The sequence below is a fragment of the Leptonotus elevatus genome, chromosome 6, assembly GCF_054856555.1.
Source record: "Leptonotus elevatus isolate MCC_2025b chromosome 6, RoL_Lele_1.0, whole genome shotgun sequence".
Taxonomy (NCBI): Eukaryota; Metazoa; Chordata; class Actinopteri; order Syngnathiformes; family Syngnathidae; genus Leptonotus; species Leptonotus elevatus.
In genome coordinates this window covers 1,600,959-1,619,081 of record NC_141244.1, presented here as the reverse complement: position 1 = coordinate 1,619,081, position 18,123 = coordinate 1,600,959, and the positions used below count along the sequence as shown (strand labels likewise).

Sequence of the window (18,123 nt, the reverse complement as noted above, 5' to 3'; positions counted from 1 at the left end):
ATTTTTAATATTTGTTTTTCTCTGAGTGTGTCATTCCAGAAACTGATGCTAAAGTTCCAAAGCAGATGGGGGTTTGATGGCCTTCACTGATTACAAACTGCGAACGGGATGCGCCCCAGCTGCTGATACGTTGTATTTGCAAGTATTGCTAGTAGCTATTTTGAAGGGCATTCCCAAAAAAACAAGCTATGGTATAGTTGAAACATTTTTTGAGAAAGCAGGAAGTAAACTATCTTGCTGTGGTCCCATCCTCCTCAGTCTGTCATTTGAAGTGCATTGGATCAGGCGGGTGCATTCATTGGTCAGGTGAGCGCCTGGGAGGGCCGAAATGTGTCATCAGGTCCACGATTGCAGACAGCAACCTCCAGCGTCTGGGTGGACATGGCAGAGGTCAAAGAGCTTCACGCCGCAGCAAAGTCATTCCCCTGTGCCTACAGACTAACATGGTGCTCAAATTCCACAATGCCCAGTGACTGTGTACAAGCCTCGTTACAGAGACGTCTCCTCTCATCACTGCTCAATGCCTGCTTTGAACATTGCCTGACACATCCGCCGCCCTGCCATCTGCTGGCCAGGACTGAACATTGACTACTAAAAGCCTGTGGTCCGACTGGGATCCGACACTTCGATCAATGATATGGTAAACTGGTTGTATGCAGGGCATTTTTGATGTGTCGGATGGGGAGATGTGATCTATAGCAAGGTATTTCAGGAAATTGAAAACAACATATGTGAATTTGAAATGGGATGATTGGGAAAATGTATTTCAATCTTAATTACTCTATTTTATTATTGGGTTTAGCCTACTAAATTTTTGCCTATTTTCTTGGGAGAATCCGTTTCTGAATTGGTACAATGGGAATTTAACAAATACGATACGATACGATATTCTTTTATTTTCCCCGTGGGGAACTTTTTCCTGGACTCCGTCCAGCTGCAGTTACAGTATAGAAAAAACAACAGAATAAAAGGAGATCAAATTAAAGTTAAATAAGAAGTGCAGCAATAAGTAGAAGACTTCCCAGAAGTCTTCACAGAAGTATATATTATAAATATATATATATATATATATATATATTATCTAAGTATATATTCTATACACATAATATTGTACCATATATCTTATTGTACTGAGTTAATGTTATTATGTTAATAACAGCGAGTTTGCTGGGTTTTGTATTACTGTTGTGTTTTATATGACACACTATTATGTAGAAGAGGTGGGGTTAATTAATAGTTTAGGAATAATTGACGGTTTGCTCAAAGTAGGAGTGTTGTGTTATTTTCGGCTCTAATTATAATATGTTTATTTTACCCGTTAATAAGGTAGATATTTGTAAGTTTCGTGTAATTCCTATCCTGAATTAGATTAATGTGGTTACCTCTATTTTTATGACCCCAAAATCCTAATATACCAGTGTCTCAAATTGTATCTGCCTGTGTTTATTTTAATTGTAGTGACCTGAAGCTCTCTCGTTTGCCTCATAATCGCCTGATTTTTTCTTTTGCGGAAAGCTATAGTCTGGTGTTCCTTATTTATGAGCTACGAGGTCTCTGTTTTTTCCTCCCTTTATCTTGACGGGCTTGAAAAGATCAGTGGATCTTTGTCAAAAGGAGGGTGTTCATGTTTAAAAAATGTATTAATGTAGACGAATTAGATTAGTAAAATGAAAATGTTTTGAAGTGATAATCCACAGTCTGAATGTGAGAAATCTACAAAGGAGGAAATCAAGCTGCCGGAAACAAAGTAAGTTTGAAGCAAGCGAAGACAATAATGAAGCATATCGCCAAATTAAGGTAATTATATTATATTTTATCTCAGAAACAATTGAAAAATGTAATGTTTGGAGCCCAGTGTTTGCAAAAGATTATATATGATGCTAGTAAAATTATTCCTTTCAGGATGGTTAAAGGCAACTTCATGCAAATTTAGAACAGTAAATATCGTGGTAAAAAATTACCTACTATTATATGAAACCCATTTGAAAAATAAATATTTACAAGCTCTGTCTGTTGTATTAATGAAAGAGCGAATGTCATTCAACTCAATCAAAGGCTGGGCTCTATTTCAATGTCACAAAAAATGGACCTTTTCCTGTTCCAACAGCGCAGAACCTACGGATTTTAATCAAATAACATTTACTAATCCCAACTAACAAAAACTATCAGGTGTTTTTTCTCCAAATAAAATTTATGTGGGTTTATGAGAGACTAAATTAAAATGTTTTGCACCCAGGAGAACGATCCCATGGGGTGACGGAGAGAACATCTTGTGCGGTGCGCTTGCATAAGACGTGGTACCACCTGTCATCCACCAGGCCGGCCGGAACAACCGCTGGCTCAGCGATCCGACCTGCGATCACCGGATGACCCGACCTGAGAGCCACGTCAGCTGAATCAGTGCCCGGTTCTGGAGCGGCCGTTTGAGGACATCAAAACGGCTATCAAGTCAAGTGCCTTTTCCTGGGCAATCATTCCACGAAAAATCACATTTGCGGGCAGAATAATCCCGGTAACAAATCGAAGGATTTCGGGCAGTCTACCCCGAAATCCTGAAAGAAGAGAAAAACTGACACACACTCTTTTCATTCAACAAAGAACTTCATCACGAGATAGCTTCAAAGCGGGAACACATATCCGTCTGCCGATGCACCGCGACACTCTTTTTGAACAACAACATTTCGTGTTAAGCCTCACACATGCTATGCTTATTCCACTGAAAAATCTTTTAATGTATCAAATTGTTTTTCTTAATGCCATATGACTGCTAAACTACCTCCCCTCCTGCTAAAGGGATGTTTTAATGATAACTATTTTCCCCACACAACCAGTGCTTAATTTTGCGTTGCTGTTTGCGATGATGAAGATCCGGCTGGTATTTTCCTTTGAACAAGAAAGAAAAAAATGTTTCAATGTGTTGAGCTCTCACGAGCTCAAATGAGGGAATGTTAGATTATTAACATTGTTTTTCTGTTTCTATTTATATTTTAACCGTTTTGGATATTAGTTAGAGCTGTGTAATAATAAGACAACAGTTAATTCATATGTTAAGTCAATCTATAGTCCTTTGTTCTCTTGCCTGGGAAAGAGGAAGGTAACAGGTTTCTTTTTCTTTATTATCTAAAGAGAGTAATGTTTGTAGGAGTCACTGTTCGGCCAAAGAGAGTCCAAGGACAATCTGGTATACTGCTGTTGAAGTCTAATCTGATTTTGTACTTTTGAGAACTTGCTGAGGGAAGGGGAGAGGCGATTTCCTTTATTCACTGATTTTCAATAAATGTGCTGTGTGCTCGAGGAGAGGGAGACATTTTGAACGAATCACTGCTTGGGTGACTTCATATATGTGATCAGAAGCTTCTGAATAATTTTACCTTTGTAAAGGAACTTCTTCACCAGAATCTCAACTTCAATTTATTGGAACACGCAAAGAGTACAAAAATATTATCTACTCTATCAATACCTCATGCGTGCGGGTGCGATCTACGGTACGGGCCGCATTTTTGCGGAAAAATCCGTGGAAGGATGATATAATAAAAAAGATAAACCACTTTTTCCTAGGATAGTAATATGTGCCTGCGTTGCAGCGATGACTCTGTATACAACATGGGCCTTAAACAAGATCTCGTTACTTTCCGTTCTAATCACTGTTTTACGGTATTAACTAAACAGTGATATGAAGTTATGCTGCCTGATGGTCACAAAAAAGCTTAATTAACTCTTTGACTGCCAAAAACGTTTAATAACGTTTAGTAAAATCCAAATGAGTGCCGCCAAAGACGTTAAAAGACGTTCACTGTGTTTTTTTTTGTTTGTTTTTTGGAAACGGGTGGAGGAAAGCCTTGGCAAGATGTGCTGAAAGTATCAAGCAGATCGAGTTAGTATAATGACTATTTTTGGGCACTAGATGGCAGCGATGACTCTCTTTGGACAAGATCGGGTCAGTAGAAGACGTGAGGCGGAGCTAAAGTGTTGAGGGGAGAATGGCTGAGGAAGTGAAAATGGCGACCGGTTGCAAGCAGCTCACGCTTGAACATTTTTTTCAAAGATGAAAAGCATCGACCAATGCTATAGAGCACATTGATGATGATGATGGTGACTCCGAGGTTGACGCCGAAGTTGGAAGCGTTGACGCGACGGCTTCGATCACGTCGTAAAGCCTCACCAGCGATGCTAACGGCGGTAAACGTGGTGCACAACCGAGCACTTCTGTACAGGCGGACGTTCAATCGGACGATGAAGAGTACCCCGAGTCCAATGCATATTCATCGGAGGAGTGGGTACAGTCTGATCACGGAGAAGACACTGGTTCTGGACTACGATGCCACCATGAATGGAGTGGATAAGATGGATCAGAACATCTCTTACCACCCGGTATAGGAACTGAAGGATACGATACGATACGATACGATACGATACGATATACTTTTATTTTCCCCGTGGGGAACTTTTTCCTGGATTCCGTCCAGCTGCAGTTACAGTAAAGAAGAAACAACAGAATAGAAAGAGATAAAATTAAAGTTAAATAAGAAGTGCAGCAATAAGAAATCTTCACAGAAGTATACATGTGTAGAGAAGTACATACATGAGGACTGCACACACACACTCCTAAATATATATATATATATATATATATATATATATATATATATATATATATATATATATATATATATATATATATACACATGAGTATGTACAGCACAGCTGCATATATTCCACACACACAACATTGCACCATATATCTATTGTACTGAGTTAATGTCGGTTGTTAAGCAGTTTGATGGATGTCGGCAGGAATGAGTTCTTGTAGCGGTTCAGCCGGGTTCTGGGGGCCCTGAATCTCCTGCCGGAAGGCAGTAGCTGGAACTCATGATGCAGAATGTGAGTCGGGTCAGTAACAATTTTCTGTGCCAGTCCGGTGACGGACCGCTCATAAAGCATCTGTAGGGAAGGATGATTCCTGACCCCCATGATCTTCATGGCAGTCCGCACCAGACCGGCAATCTGTGACCTTGACTGCACAGTCAGGTTGCCGTACCAGGCAGCAATGCCGTATCTGATGATACTTTCCAATGCAGCCCGGTAGAACAACAGCATGATCCTCTGCTCCACTCCATAGACCCTAAGTCTGCGTAGGAAATAGAGACGCTGTTGGAGTTTGGAGCAGAGACTTCCAACATGTACCCTCCAGCTGAGTGTGTTGTCAATGTGGACCCCCAGATACCTGTATGAACCCACCTGGCTGATGTGATTGCTTTTAATGACGACTGGCCTGTGGTCACCAACAGCTTTTGGATCAAATATCACCTCCTCTGTCTTCCCCACATTGAGCACAAGATGATTCTGGTCACACCACTGGACAAATTTCTCTATTTCTGAGAAATAGTCCAGTGGGCTACCGCCGGCCTGCAGCAAGCTGATGATAGCTGTGTCATCAGAGAACTTAATGATAAAGTTCGATACGAGGAAGCCAGATGTAACACCAGGTCACCATATCATGATCCTGAGAGTAGACTTGATGACAACATGGCCAAACACACACTGCAGTATATACCTGCTACTCCCCGGAAAAAAAGTGCACGCGAAGGGGCAATCGCAGTGAAACTAATCTGTGGTGCAAATCCTGCTGCGTCCCCTTGCACGCAGGGGAGTTTTACACAATATATCTCACAAAAAGAAAAACTGTGTAGTTAAAACATCCACACAATTGTAAATAGTACCACAGTTGCACACATTTGTAAAGTTTGCCAAATTGTTTTGTCAAATTGTTGCACTGTTGAATGTAAGTAAACGTATTTTATCAAAAAACACATTTTCATTGTTTGTGGTAGTGTTTTACAGAAGTAAAGCACTGTTTAGGTGTTTGTGGTATCATTCATGGGGAAAAATTCAAAGGTGCCAAATTCACTAGAGTGCATGAAATAATATTGTTTCACAAAAAGCTTGATTTCTCCGTATTTTGGGTGAAACTAACCTATTTTCTATTGTTGATTACTGAAAAACGGAATAAGGTAGAAACTAACTTTTTTTTCTGATGAAAGATGAGAGTTCAATCTTTCATTTGGTAGTATCTGTGTTTCCATAGTCCAAACACAACATTTTCTGTGGACCTTGAAAGATCAATAAAAATGCTTAAATCAGCTGGCACCCACATATCCTCTTTTCTGAAAATGCTTGGCAATCAAAGAGTTAATGCGCGTTTGACAACTTGGTCCGAGTGCATTCGCTTTTATTTGCAAAGCTGTACCACCACTTCCTGATTATCAATGCAATGCTCTTATTTTAAAGTGTACCCCACCACTTCCTGTGTGACACTTCCTTTCAGACAGTGCACATTTTTAAACAGTGCATTTTATTTTCATTTATTTATTTATTTTTAATCCACACACACATATTCATACGAATAAATGTGGTCTCTAGGTGGGAAGCGAACCCGCACCGCCAGCACCGAGGGTAAGCGATGCCTTGACACTCCCACCTCGCCACCCAGAGCAGTGCAAATGGAATGCGGAAGTGCATGGTAGATCCCCTGCGTTAAGAGCACTGATCTGTATATATTATTGGACAGCTGGTAGCCCATACACGCCCGTGTAAGCCGTTGAAGCCATAGGGTGGTCATTAATTATTATTATTATTATTATTATTTTAATATAAAGTGGACAGTATGTGCTGCTTTGAAGACAAACTTCTTCTCCCCAATATTAGCTTTGGCAGAGGCATCTTTTATTGAATTACATGCATCATTTTTTAATTTAAAAAAATATACATTTTCCTTCTGTACACCAAACATCATTCATCTTATAATTTATATGTGTATTTAAGCCCAAGTTTTAAAATGTCTGAATTCCTCTTGTTTATGTTTAACAAATTTAAAACATCGTAAATCATGCCGTTTCTACTAAGTACTCAAATGTTCTCCAATTTCGATACTGTAGTGTAATGTATAGGATTGTATGCCGTGAACGCGTTTCTTGGGAGTGGTAAAATGGCGGCTTTGAGGCTTCATAAATCTCGGCCTAGCAGCTATCCAGTTATATACAGAGCAGTGGTTGAGAGGAGAGGCGGGTACTAGCTTCACCGCAGTGATTGTACGTACAGGGAATGGCATTACTTGGATCTTTTGTTCTAGCCTGGCGAGTGAGTCTGGTCAACCGCCCTATCAGTCGCATTTCTGAGGCGGGGCATACCATAGCTAACAGACAGTGGACTGAACCAATGAGCGAAGAGCGGACGTGAGAAAAGCGACTCGTTGAATACTTTTTTTTTTTTTTTGCGGAGACACAGTAAAAAGCCAACATGGTTACTAGCCGAAGAGAGACAGTAGTGAATGACGTCGTTGCTGCGTGAAAAACTTGATGACTGAAGAGTGACGTTGCTACAAAGACGAGGTCACGCAAATAGACAAATTTGATTGGGCCGTCCTGTTTTAGGACGGAGTCGAATCGCTGTCTATGGCCGCCTGGCGGCTTGCCAGGCTACTTTTGTTCTAGTGTAGTTTCCGTACGTTAGCGAGCCAAGATAGACCACCTGCCGCGCATATGCGCGCAAATCGTGCAGGGGGCGCAAATCGTGTATTGACGCAAGTCCGTGCCCTGGGTATTGAAACAGGGCCGAAGAAGCAGTTGATGATGAAGATGATGACAAAGGTGGTGTGTTTTCCTGGAATCAGTCCCCAAATCTGCTTTAAGGTACACGTTTTAGTGTGTTAGTTTGTAAACGTTTACCTTAAATGTCTTGACTTCCAATGGTGCTCGTGTTTTAGGCCATCAGCCAAGAAGCAATATGTGGCTTGAGCCGTTAGAAATAGGATTTCGTTCCACATTTGTGTGGGGGGCATCTGTTTTTTGGTTTCTCTTGTTAAGTAAAGTAATCCGCTTGAATCATTGCAGTTTTATTTTTATTTTTATATCAGACATCTAAACATAGCATGATAGGGTAAAACTGGCAAGAGTTTGTTGTCTGTATGCATGTTTAGACCCCTACATTTTTGAAACTTGAAATGATAAAAAGTAAAAAATTATGTACAACATTATGTAATGTGAGCTTTGTCCCATAATGGCAGCACTAAAGTAAAAAAATTACTTTGTTCAATAACTCTTCATGCAACGTACAATGGAATTTCAGGTTAGGGTTAAAGATTGAGATAATAAACACATTCAACACAAGTTTATATTTTGTAGTACAATATGAATAAACTTTATTTACAGATTACAGACAGATGCTGTCAAACCATAATCTTGAGGGTACATAGATTTGAACTGTAATCTGAAATGATCAAGTGAGTTTTTCTGATTTACAGTATATGTAGGTATCATCATCATCAGACTCAACTAGTGTTGTCACTATCAAATATTTTTAGAAATGATTAATCGATTTATTAAATCGACTAATGGGATTCATTTTAATGTTTCATTAAAGTGTGTTACAAAAGCATTTTTTTCTGATGACTGTTTTTTAACCAGTGATTGGTGTTAATTTCGTACTTCGTATAAGTGATTTAAAAAAGAAAAAAAAGGGGAGGGGGTGATGTTGTACGATGATACAGTTTCGGTTTGTGGAACGAAAGTGAATGATAAGTGGCCGTGGTTGATGGCCTATTTCAGAAACGAGATCTTCTCTGCTCCTGCTTAAATGAAGGCGGTGTGTCTGCGGGTGTTGTGCCCATGTAGTTACCCCCAAACAAACCCCTTAGCCGCAACTTAATGATAAGACGATATTGGTAATGTTTTTTAAATTAGTTCCTTGTTCTGCTTTTTCTCTTTTTTCAAAGATAATTAGCTCTTGTATGGACAAACAGTTGTCCCTTGGCAAATTTATTTGGATCGCCATTTTAGTCTTCTTTATCATAATTATAATAATAATAATGCAATCAGATTTATACAGCGCTTTTCTAGACACTCAAAGACATTTTACAATGGAATGGATACGTTATTCATGCACTCACACATTCTAAGCTACTTAAGTAGCCACAGCTGTCCTGGGGCAGGCTGACTTCCGTCATGGCTGCCACTGTGCGCCTACGGCTCCTCCGACCACCACCAAACATTCGCACACTTTCCATACAGTGTGGTTAGCACTGGAGGCAATGTGTGTGAAGCGCCTTGCCCAAGGACATGACAACACATGACTTGGGGAGAGTGGGGATCGTACAGCCAACCTTCTGGTGACTGAACAACCGTCTCTACACCCTGAGCCACAGCCACAAATTTGTCATTGTTGTTGTTATAATTGTTATTATTATTATGATTATTATTATTATTATTATTATTAGTAGTAGTAGTAGTAGTAGTACTAGTAGGGCTGGGTATCGATTCAGATGTCCAAAATCGATTCAATTCGATTCAGAAGGGCCCGATTTGATACATGATTCACATTGGTTTTCAATTCAGTTAAGGGTTTCATGCAGTGCCAATTTAACTTTTATTTGGAAGATATTTTCAGAAGTACCAATGTTGCAAATAGTAGAAACTTTTTTCACTTACTTGGCGCATTAGTAAAAATATTAATATTTACATTTATAATTGAATCCAATGCATTTACATTAATCATGTATATTTTTATTGAACATGACCTGATCAAAACAATAAATAATAATTTAAACCAATTACAACTATAGCGCTATGTAAATAAAGTGGCAAAAACACTCTGGCAAATCACAACATTCACATTCCTGTGACGGGTTTTTATGCTAAGCTTCCAGTAGTTAATAAAAATAATAATAATTTGACATAAGAAACACAGTCATAGTGCATAATTATGCATCCAAAATTTGTGTTTTTATGGCCAATATTTTACCTTACTTCTCACTTTTTTTTTTCTTTCATTTAATGTACAGTTTAATTACTGCCACATGCATGCACTCCGTTTAATAATGTGGCGGTAATCTACCAAAAGCACCTGCCAACCGCGATAAGAAAGAAGAAGAAGTCATGCATTACCGCCAGTGGCCTTCTTCATAGCCATAGGCATCTATGCTAAAGAAGGGGGCGCTAATGAATCCAAAGTATTTGACAACCATCAAATTGAAGTAGAAGAAGTAGTTCGTAGTCTTGTAAGTTATAGTGTAGTAGTCCTTCTTTACTATTTAGAGCAGCAAGATGCACAGTAAACAATCAGGATTCTACTTTTGGCTCCAATGTGGCACAGGATTTTAGTTTGGTAAGCCATTTAAAACTACTGCAAAAAGAAAAGCTTTTCCATAGTGCATCTGTCTACAGTGTGTGTTGTATAAATCGTACAATACTTGATAAAAGATTGCTCATTTTGCCAGGCCAGATGTGTGTACCAAGTTTCATGAGTTTCTGTGCATGTTTAGGCCCTCAAAATCGTCGTCATATTCTTGGCGAACAGTGCCTTGCCACGTCCAGAGCAATTTGCAAAAACTCACAAATTTCGTGTTGTGACATCATTGAAGGCCTAAACACTGTTCTGAGCAAATATAAGGTAGATCGAGTTAACGTGGTTGGAGAAAAACGTTGAAGAAAAAAAACCCCAAAAATTGCCATTATTGCCGTGGCGCTATCAATATGATGAAATATACACCCTTAAAAATGTTTAACTCAACCTTTGGGTCAACGCTGTTGGGTCATCTTTTTAGCCAGTTGGTGGTAAAATTTTACTAAATTATTAAACCATCTGCTGGGTCAGAGATGTTCCACCCATAACATAAAATAAAATGCATTGATCTCTTAACCCAACTACTGGTATAGGCTGTTGAGGTCAGTTTGATCAGGAAAATATGTTTACATTTACACCAGTTGTTGGGTTAAAATTTGCCCCGCCTTCAAGGTTTGCATTTGGAAGTCCCCATTTTATCTCCCCCATCTTTTCTCTTAACTTGGACTTGCCGGCTGTTGCTAATGGTGACGTGAAGCAGTAAATACACCGCATTTTACATTATTATACAATAATGTATTTTATTTTAGGCTAGCTGTATTATCAACTTTAACTTTGGAGTACAATAATGCGGGACGCTAGTTAGCCCGCCCAAAGTGCCTGCTTGGCGACGGCGAACGTCGGGGCCATGGCGCTCGTAGGAGAAAGAGTGTTTTGTCGGCCAGTGCGCTATCCGATGGAATTAAATGAACGATAGTTCTCAGATTTTGGGTGAACATGAACTAAACGTTGTGTATTTCTGCCACTTAAACTATTGACCATTTACACCAACGTCACGTGATCACGTGATTGCCCTATGACGAACGGCGTAAGGAAATGATTGTTGAATGGAAGTGGACGTGACCCGGAGCGACTTAGTGACTCAGCGACTGCTATTTTACAAATTAAAAGTTATTTTTGCCCATAGAGCCATGGAAAATACTACTTCAACCGAAGTTTGCTTGTCAGTCGAAGTCGCACATTTAGTCGGGACTCATAGTGTGTGATATTTACTTTATTTGGAGATTGCTAGTTTGAAAACAGCCCCTTACCTTCTGTTGCCTGTTGTTTTTACTAAGTTAATCAAATCGTCGACTTTGCCGGAATTCACAGCGCACGGCCTATATCATTATGTAGTCAATGCCATCTCTCCTCCTTACACCGGGGCTGATTTAAAACCTTGTCGCTGGCTGGGTTTCTGGGACGAGATGCTACGCTCACACCAGGGGACAATATACCTCAAAATGCAAAGGTAGGTTGTTTATCATGCTAACTGACTTATTTTTACATAGTCCGTTCTATATTGAAACGCTGTGATGATGTTATGTTACTATGTTTACTAGCATGGAACAAATTACTATTGTAGTGGCAAGCTATGCAGTAATTTCATGAATATGACTTTGGGTCCAGAGTGAAAAACTCCAAGCACAAAGATGAAATCCCCCATTATTAAACAGTTAAATGCACTTAATAGTTTGAAGAAGGTACACTTTAAAACTAAGCTGTGTGTTCGTGCATTTGGCGTGGACGTCAACTATCTGGCTCGTTAATGTGATTTGAAACACGCAATGGGGGTGTGGGGGTAGTTGGTGTAAGTGAGCGACTCTGGCGGTTACCGTGGGTTACAGATCGACTACAGCTCTCAAAAAGCTGAAGTCCGGAAATTATTGGTGGGCAGTGGGTACTAGACATTGAATTGCAAGGTCGTTTATGGCAATGTTTATTAATTGTGAAGAAGTATAAAGCCAGCTAGTTTGCTTTGTGTCAATACTAGTGAGGAATTTCATCCTAAATATGTTTGTATTCCTTTCCAAAACATGGCTAACTTGCACTAAAGTGTGGAATTTGCCTGAATGGATTACTTCATTTGGGCTCTGTATCAGGCCATTATCTGTAGCAATTTTGTTCAAACTTGTAAACATCTGGATGCTGATACTGGGGTGGAAAACTTTGATGTATGATGTCATTTTTAATAATAAGTGCCAATATTCAACAAACAAATCAATCGCAAATATTTGTGCAGTGTTTCCTTGCTATAATTGTGTTTCACCTTTTCCGTAAAAGTTACACGGACTTTCATCTGTGACTGTAACAGATTTTAATTTGTAACCATAACTTTATGTATCGCAGGTTTACCTTATTTCGTGTTTTTTCTTACTATTCTTCGTCCTTCTTAGTCGGACTAGTAAATATATATATATATATATATATATATTATATATATATATATATATATATATATATATATATATATATAATATATTATATATATATATATATATATATATAATATATTATATATATATATATATATATATATAATATATTATATATATATATAATATATTATATATATATATATATATATAATATATTATATATATATATATATAATATATTATATATATATATATATATATATATATAATATATTATATATATATATATATATATAATATATTATATATATATATATATAATATATTATATATATATATATATAATATATTATATATATATATATATATAATATATATATATATATAATATATTATATATATATATATATATATATTATATATATATATATATATATATATTATATATATATATATATATAATATATATATTAGTTTTTGAGTTTTGTTTCACAAAACCCAAGACCATGAACGGCACATTTGAACGAGTTTCCGAATGGTCCGAGTGAAGCAGCGTGTTCGTGTTTCCGAACCCACCCACGCTGAGGGAACAGGGATTGTGGGGTCAACAAGGTCTTATGCTCATGGTCTCGTTTTTTGTGTAAACAACCCCCCCCCCCCCCAACTTCATAAACAATAATACTCTGTCAGGTTCGATTGAGAAGGAAGAAAAATACAAAAACCCAGAAAATAGCAATGTAAACATGCGATACATAATGTTTTGGTCACAAATTACAATCTGTGTCACAGCAAGGCCTCAAAAGGTGAACTGTGGTGTAGCGAGGGAACACTAAAAATATTTGCTATTTATTTGATTGTTAATTATTGCCTACTTTGATTTGTAATCTGAGATTATGCAGAGCAAAAATGGTAAATAGATTTTTTATATGAAGGTTCTAAAAAAAAGTTTTTTAGATTTGACATAGCTGATCAACAAGCTTACAACACATCATGTAAAATAATAGATTTTTTATTTGCTTTTTTCATGTATAAAATTTACGTTCATGATGATGCATTGGTGACAGGTTATCAATTTATAATAATTGTAATAACTTAATCATTTTGTTCTTTTTCTTCCCTCTTTTCTTCTTCAGCCTGGAAAAAACCTGGTTCAGTACCTGAGCACAGCAACAACGTTGTACCCATTTGTTGTTATGCTTGAGGAGGAGCATCTGTGCTCACAAGCCTGTGATCATAAATGGGGCGGGCAGCCATGGTGCACCGATCCCTTTTAGGTGCAGTTGATGGGTCCTGCCTATACATTTCATTTATTTCATGCACAGTTATATTACCCCAAACCATGTGTCCAGAGTTGGGAATTTATTCAGAATGTGATCTTCCACATTCCAGGACAGCAATCAAATGCAGTACTGTAAATTGACAAAAGACCAAATTGCTTTTTTTTCTTCTATTATTTAAAATTGTTGTTTGTGATTGAATTATTTAAAAAATGGTACAAATCCTCAGAATTTCATACTCTCAACATAAAATATTTGCAAAATCCTGCAGTCATCCATGATAGAAGACTGACAATCTTTTGTATTAATCAAATCTAGAAAATTGCAAACATCTGCTTTTAGTTTGTGGAACAATCATCAGCAATGTTGCCCATTTTCTGACCAAACCAGTCAATGATTCTTAATTTGTTTTTTCCCCTGTATTATCACTTTGAACTGTTATGTTTTTGAATAAATTGATGGAAATATATATTTTTTTATTTGATTCATTGATTAATAATAAAAAGAGCAATTGTTAGTTGCAGCCTTGCGCCCTTGTTGTGAAATAAAACAATGGATGATATTTGCGTCTTGGTTGTAATCCTTTAACAACAATTTTATTTAATGTGTACAAATAGAAATGCTAACTCCAAAACACTTATCCAGAAATAACAGTCAGATGTGTAATGTTTGGATCATATGCGGCCCAGAAAATGGGATTAAAGGGATACTTAACTCATTGAGCCATTTTCAACAGCAAAAAGTTCACATTTTGTCCAGAATTAATTCGATAACTTCATTATTTTTCATGTACAATTAACATGTTTAAAAACACATTTTCCACTTGCTGCCAACTGAAGATGACATCACCTGTGCTGAGAAAATAGGTAACGAGTAACAACCAATCATGGCTCATCTGGTTTCTAGGTTTGTCAGCAAACTGAGCCATGATTGGTCGTTACCTGTTTCCTCAGCACTGGTGATGCCATCTTCAGTCGACAGCAAGTGGCAATTTTTTTTTTAAAGGTATTAATTGTTCATGAAAAATAAAGTTATCAGATTAATAATTAGACAAAATATTATCTTCTTACTTTTGAAAATGTCTCAATGAGTCAAGTATCCCTTTAACAAGACGAAGTCAGAGTTGACCCATTTTGGAATCAATTATGGTAACCCAACATGCCTGGTGACGCCCATAACCCAGCCCCACTGATCTAAAATAACTACTGGCTGGGTTGGTACAACTTTAGGAATGTGTTGGGTTAACAAATAGCCCAATTTGGGTAAAATTTGACCCAGCAATTTTAAGAGTGTAAGTTCGTAGATGTCTTCAGCACTGGATTCTCATCAAATGTGTGAAATTTTGAGAAAATAGGATCATCTGGGTCAAGTTAACGCAACTTTTCACGGTGAATCATCAGACTTTGCGGCACCGCAACGCCACGCCCTTTGGCGAAAAGTTACAATATTCGGTGTGGGGCATGATCAACATCTTTATGCTTTTCTGACAAAATTTCAACTGGATCCCGGGCTCGGCACAATAGATAAAACAATATAAAGTATGACATTTCTTGTCACCACTAGGTGGTGCTACATGTATAACCAAATATTATCATTTAGATGTTTTCAGGCCGTGGCTATTAACTCTTTGACTGCCAAGCATTTTCAGAAAAGAAGATGTGTGGGTGCCAGCTGATTTAAGCATTTTGACTGATCTTTCAAGGTCCACAGAAAATGTTGTGTTTGGACTATGGAAACACAGATACTACCAAATGAAAGATTGAACTCTCATCTTTCATCAGAAAACTTAACTTAACTTAACTTTGGCTGGGACTGCTGTCAGCAGCTGGCTTGCCCTGGGTCTTCAGAAGTTGATTTTCTTTGACTCTTGATTTTTTAACCTCTTTCTTAGTTTGTTTCCAAAGGCATTCTTCTGAAGTGACTGCTGGTTTTTCAGTCCTCCCCATTCTTACATACAGCTCCACTTTAAATAGCACTGCCGCTGCATGGTTACAACATGACCCTAGGCTGAAGTGACAGAGGACAGGCACACTCCAGTTAGTCTCAGATGACATAACTCTCAAACTTAACATGAGAATTGGGTTAATGTTTCTTACAGGAGTGGGACGATACGGGTAGCTCACAATTCAAGACTGTGACGATATGTGGCCCACGATAACAACAATATCACGATACATAATATCTATGATATTCGATATATTGTCAGAAATGTTCTCAACGATGTATCAGAACATTCAGTATGTGACAGTGAAAACTTGCAGACTGTTCTTCGCAAGTAGTGTGCAGACACCAGTTCTTCACCACTGTTTCTGACTACTTTAGGGGATTAGCGTTCCTATAAACAGGAGAGATTAAGTACTGATGGTGAGTCGGTGACAGCAAAGGATCACAAAAGTCATGGTTCGGATCGGACCACAGATTTGAGTCACAGATCAAATCGTTTTTTGGATCAGAAAACAAAATAAAATAAATTGATGTATTTTATTAACTCTTTGACTGCCAGACGTTTTCAGAAAAGGGATGCTGTGGGTGCCAGCCGATTTAAGCATTTTGACTGATCTTTCAAGGTCCACAGAATTTTTTTTGTTTGGACTATGGAAACTCTCATCTTTCATCAGAAAAAAAAAGTTTGTTCCTACCTTATTCCGTTCTTCAGTAATCAACAATAGAAAATAAGTTAGTTTCATCCAAATGCTCTGTTTTGGACCAAAATACGGAGAAATCAAGCTTTTCGTGAAACGATATTATTTCATGCACTCTAGTGAATTTGACTCCTTTTTTTTGTCCATGAATGATGCCACAAACATCTAAACAGTGCTTTACTTATGTAAAACACTACCACCAACAATGAAAAAGTGTTTTTGATAGCAAAATACGTTTATTTGCATTCAACAGTGTAATAATTTGACACAACAATTTGGCAAACTATTTACAAATGTGTGCAACTGTGGTACTATTTACAATTATGTGGATGTTTCAACTACAGTTTTTCTTTTTGTGTAACACTCCCCTGCGTGCAAGGAGACGCAGCAGGATTTGCACAACAGAATAGTTTTCACTGCGATTGACGTTACACTTTCTTGCCGGCCTTTTTTTCCGGGGAATAGCAAGTATATACTGCAGTGTGTGTTTGGCCATGTTGCCATCAAGTCTACTATCAGGATCATGATACGGTTACGTTACGGTGGTGTTACGTCTGGCTTCCTCATGTCCTTCAGTTCCTATACAGGGTGGTAGATGTTCTGATCCATCTTATCCACTCCATTCATGGTGGCATCGTAGTCCAGAACCAGTGTCTTCTCCGTGATCACACTGGTACCCACTCCTCCGATGAATATGCATTGGACTCGAGGTACTCTTCATCGTCCGCCTGTGCAGAAGTGCTCGGTTGTGCGCCGCGTTTTCTGCCGTTAGCATCGCTAGCCGGTGAGGCTTTACGACGTGATCATAGCCGCTGGGTCAACACTTCCAACTTCGGCGTCAACCTCAGAGTCACCATCAACATCATCGTCGTAATCAATGTGCTCTTTAGCATTGGTCGATGCTTTTCGACTACTCTTCATCGTCCGATTGAACGCCCGCCTGTGCAGAAGTGCTCGTTTTCCGCCGTTAGCATCGCTAGCCGGTGAGGCTTTACGACATGATCATAGCCGCCGCGTCAACGCTTCCAACCTCGGAGTCACCATCATCATCATCGTCGTCATCAATGTGCATTGGTCGATGCTTTTCGTCGTTGAAAAAAATGCTCAAGCGTGAGCTGCTTGCAACCGGTCGCCATTTTCGCTTCATCAGCCATTTTCCCCTCAACACTCTAGCTCCGCCTCACGTCTTCTACTAACGCTAACCCAATCTTGTCCAAAGAGAGTCATCGCTGCCATCTAGGGGCCAATAATAGTCATTATACTAACTAGATCTGCTTGATACTTTCAGCACAGCTGACCAAGGCTTTCCTCCACCCGTTTCCAAAAAAAACCAAAAAAACCATAGTGAACGTCTTTGGCACCCCTCCGTAGGATTTTACTAAACGTTATTTAACGTTTTTGGCAGTAAAAGAGTTAAACACTTTTGCCCTTTAAACAAAAAAATCAACTCAAAATGTCTAATATGGTTGTTTAAAATTTAGGAAAACAACTTTAAGATAAATAAGAGGCAGATACATTTTTTTTAATACTTGGTCTATGTATATAATAACAAGGTATTAATGGCTTAAAACAGCAATATTTGACATTTTGAGTTATTGTCAAAGGTGTATTATCTTTTTTTATGAAAAAGTCTAAGTGCAATTTAAAGCCCATTCCTTTCCCTTAAACATG

At 38.2% G+C, this 18,123-nt stretch overlaps 1 protein-coding gene across 2 annotated transcripts in view; it reads left to right on the top strand.

The window, feature by feature from the left end:
• The first annotated feature begins 7,103 nt into the window (after positions 1-7,103).
• pomgnt2 (protein O-linked mannose N-acetylglucosaminyltransferase 2 (beta 1,4-)) overlaps positions 7,104-18,123 on the top strand; it is a 31,133-nt gene continuing 20,113 nt past the window's right edge. Inside the window, exon 1 of one of the 2 annotated variants that reach the window (XM_086078191.1) lies at positions 7,104-7,688. The gene's annotated coding sequence lies outside the window, so the exon portion shown is untranslated. The remainder of the gene's footprint in view (positions 7,689-18,123) is intronic. The other variant, XM_086078190.1, reaches the window with a different exon arrangement.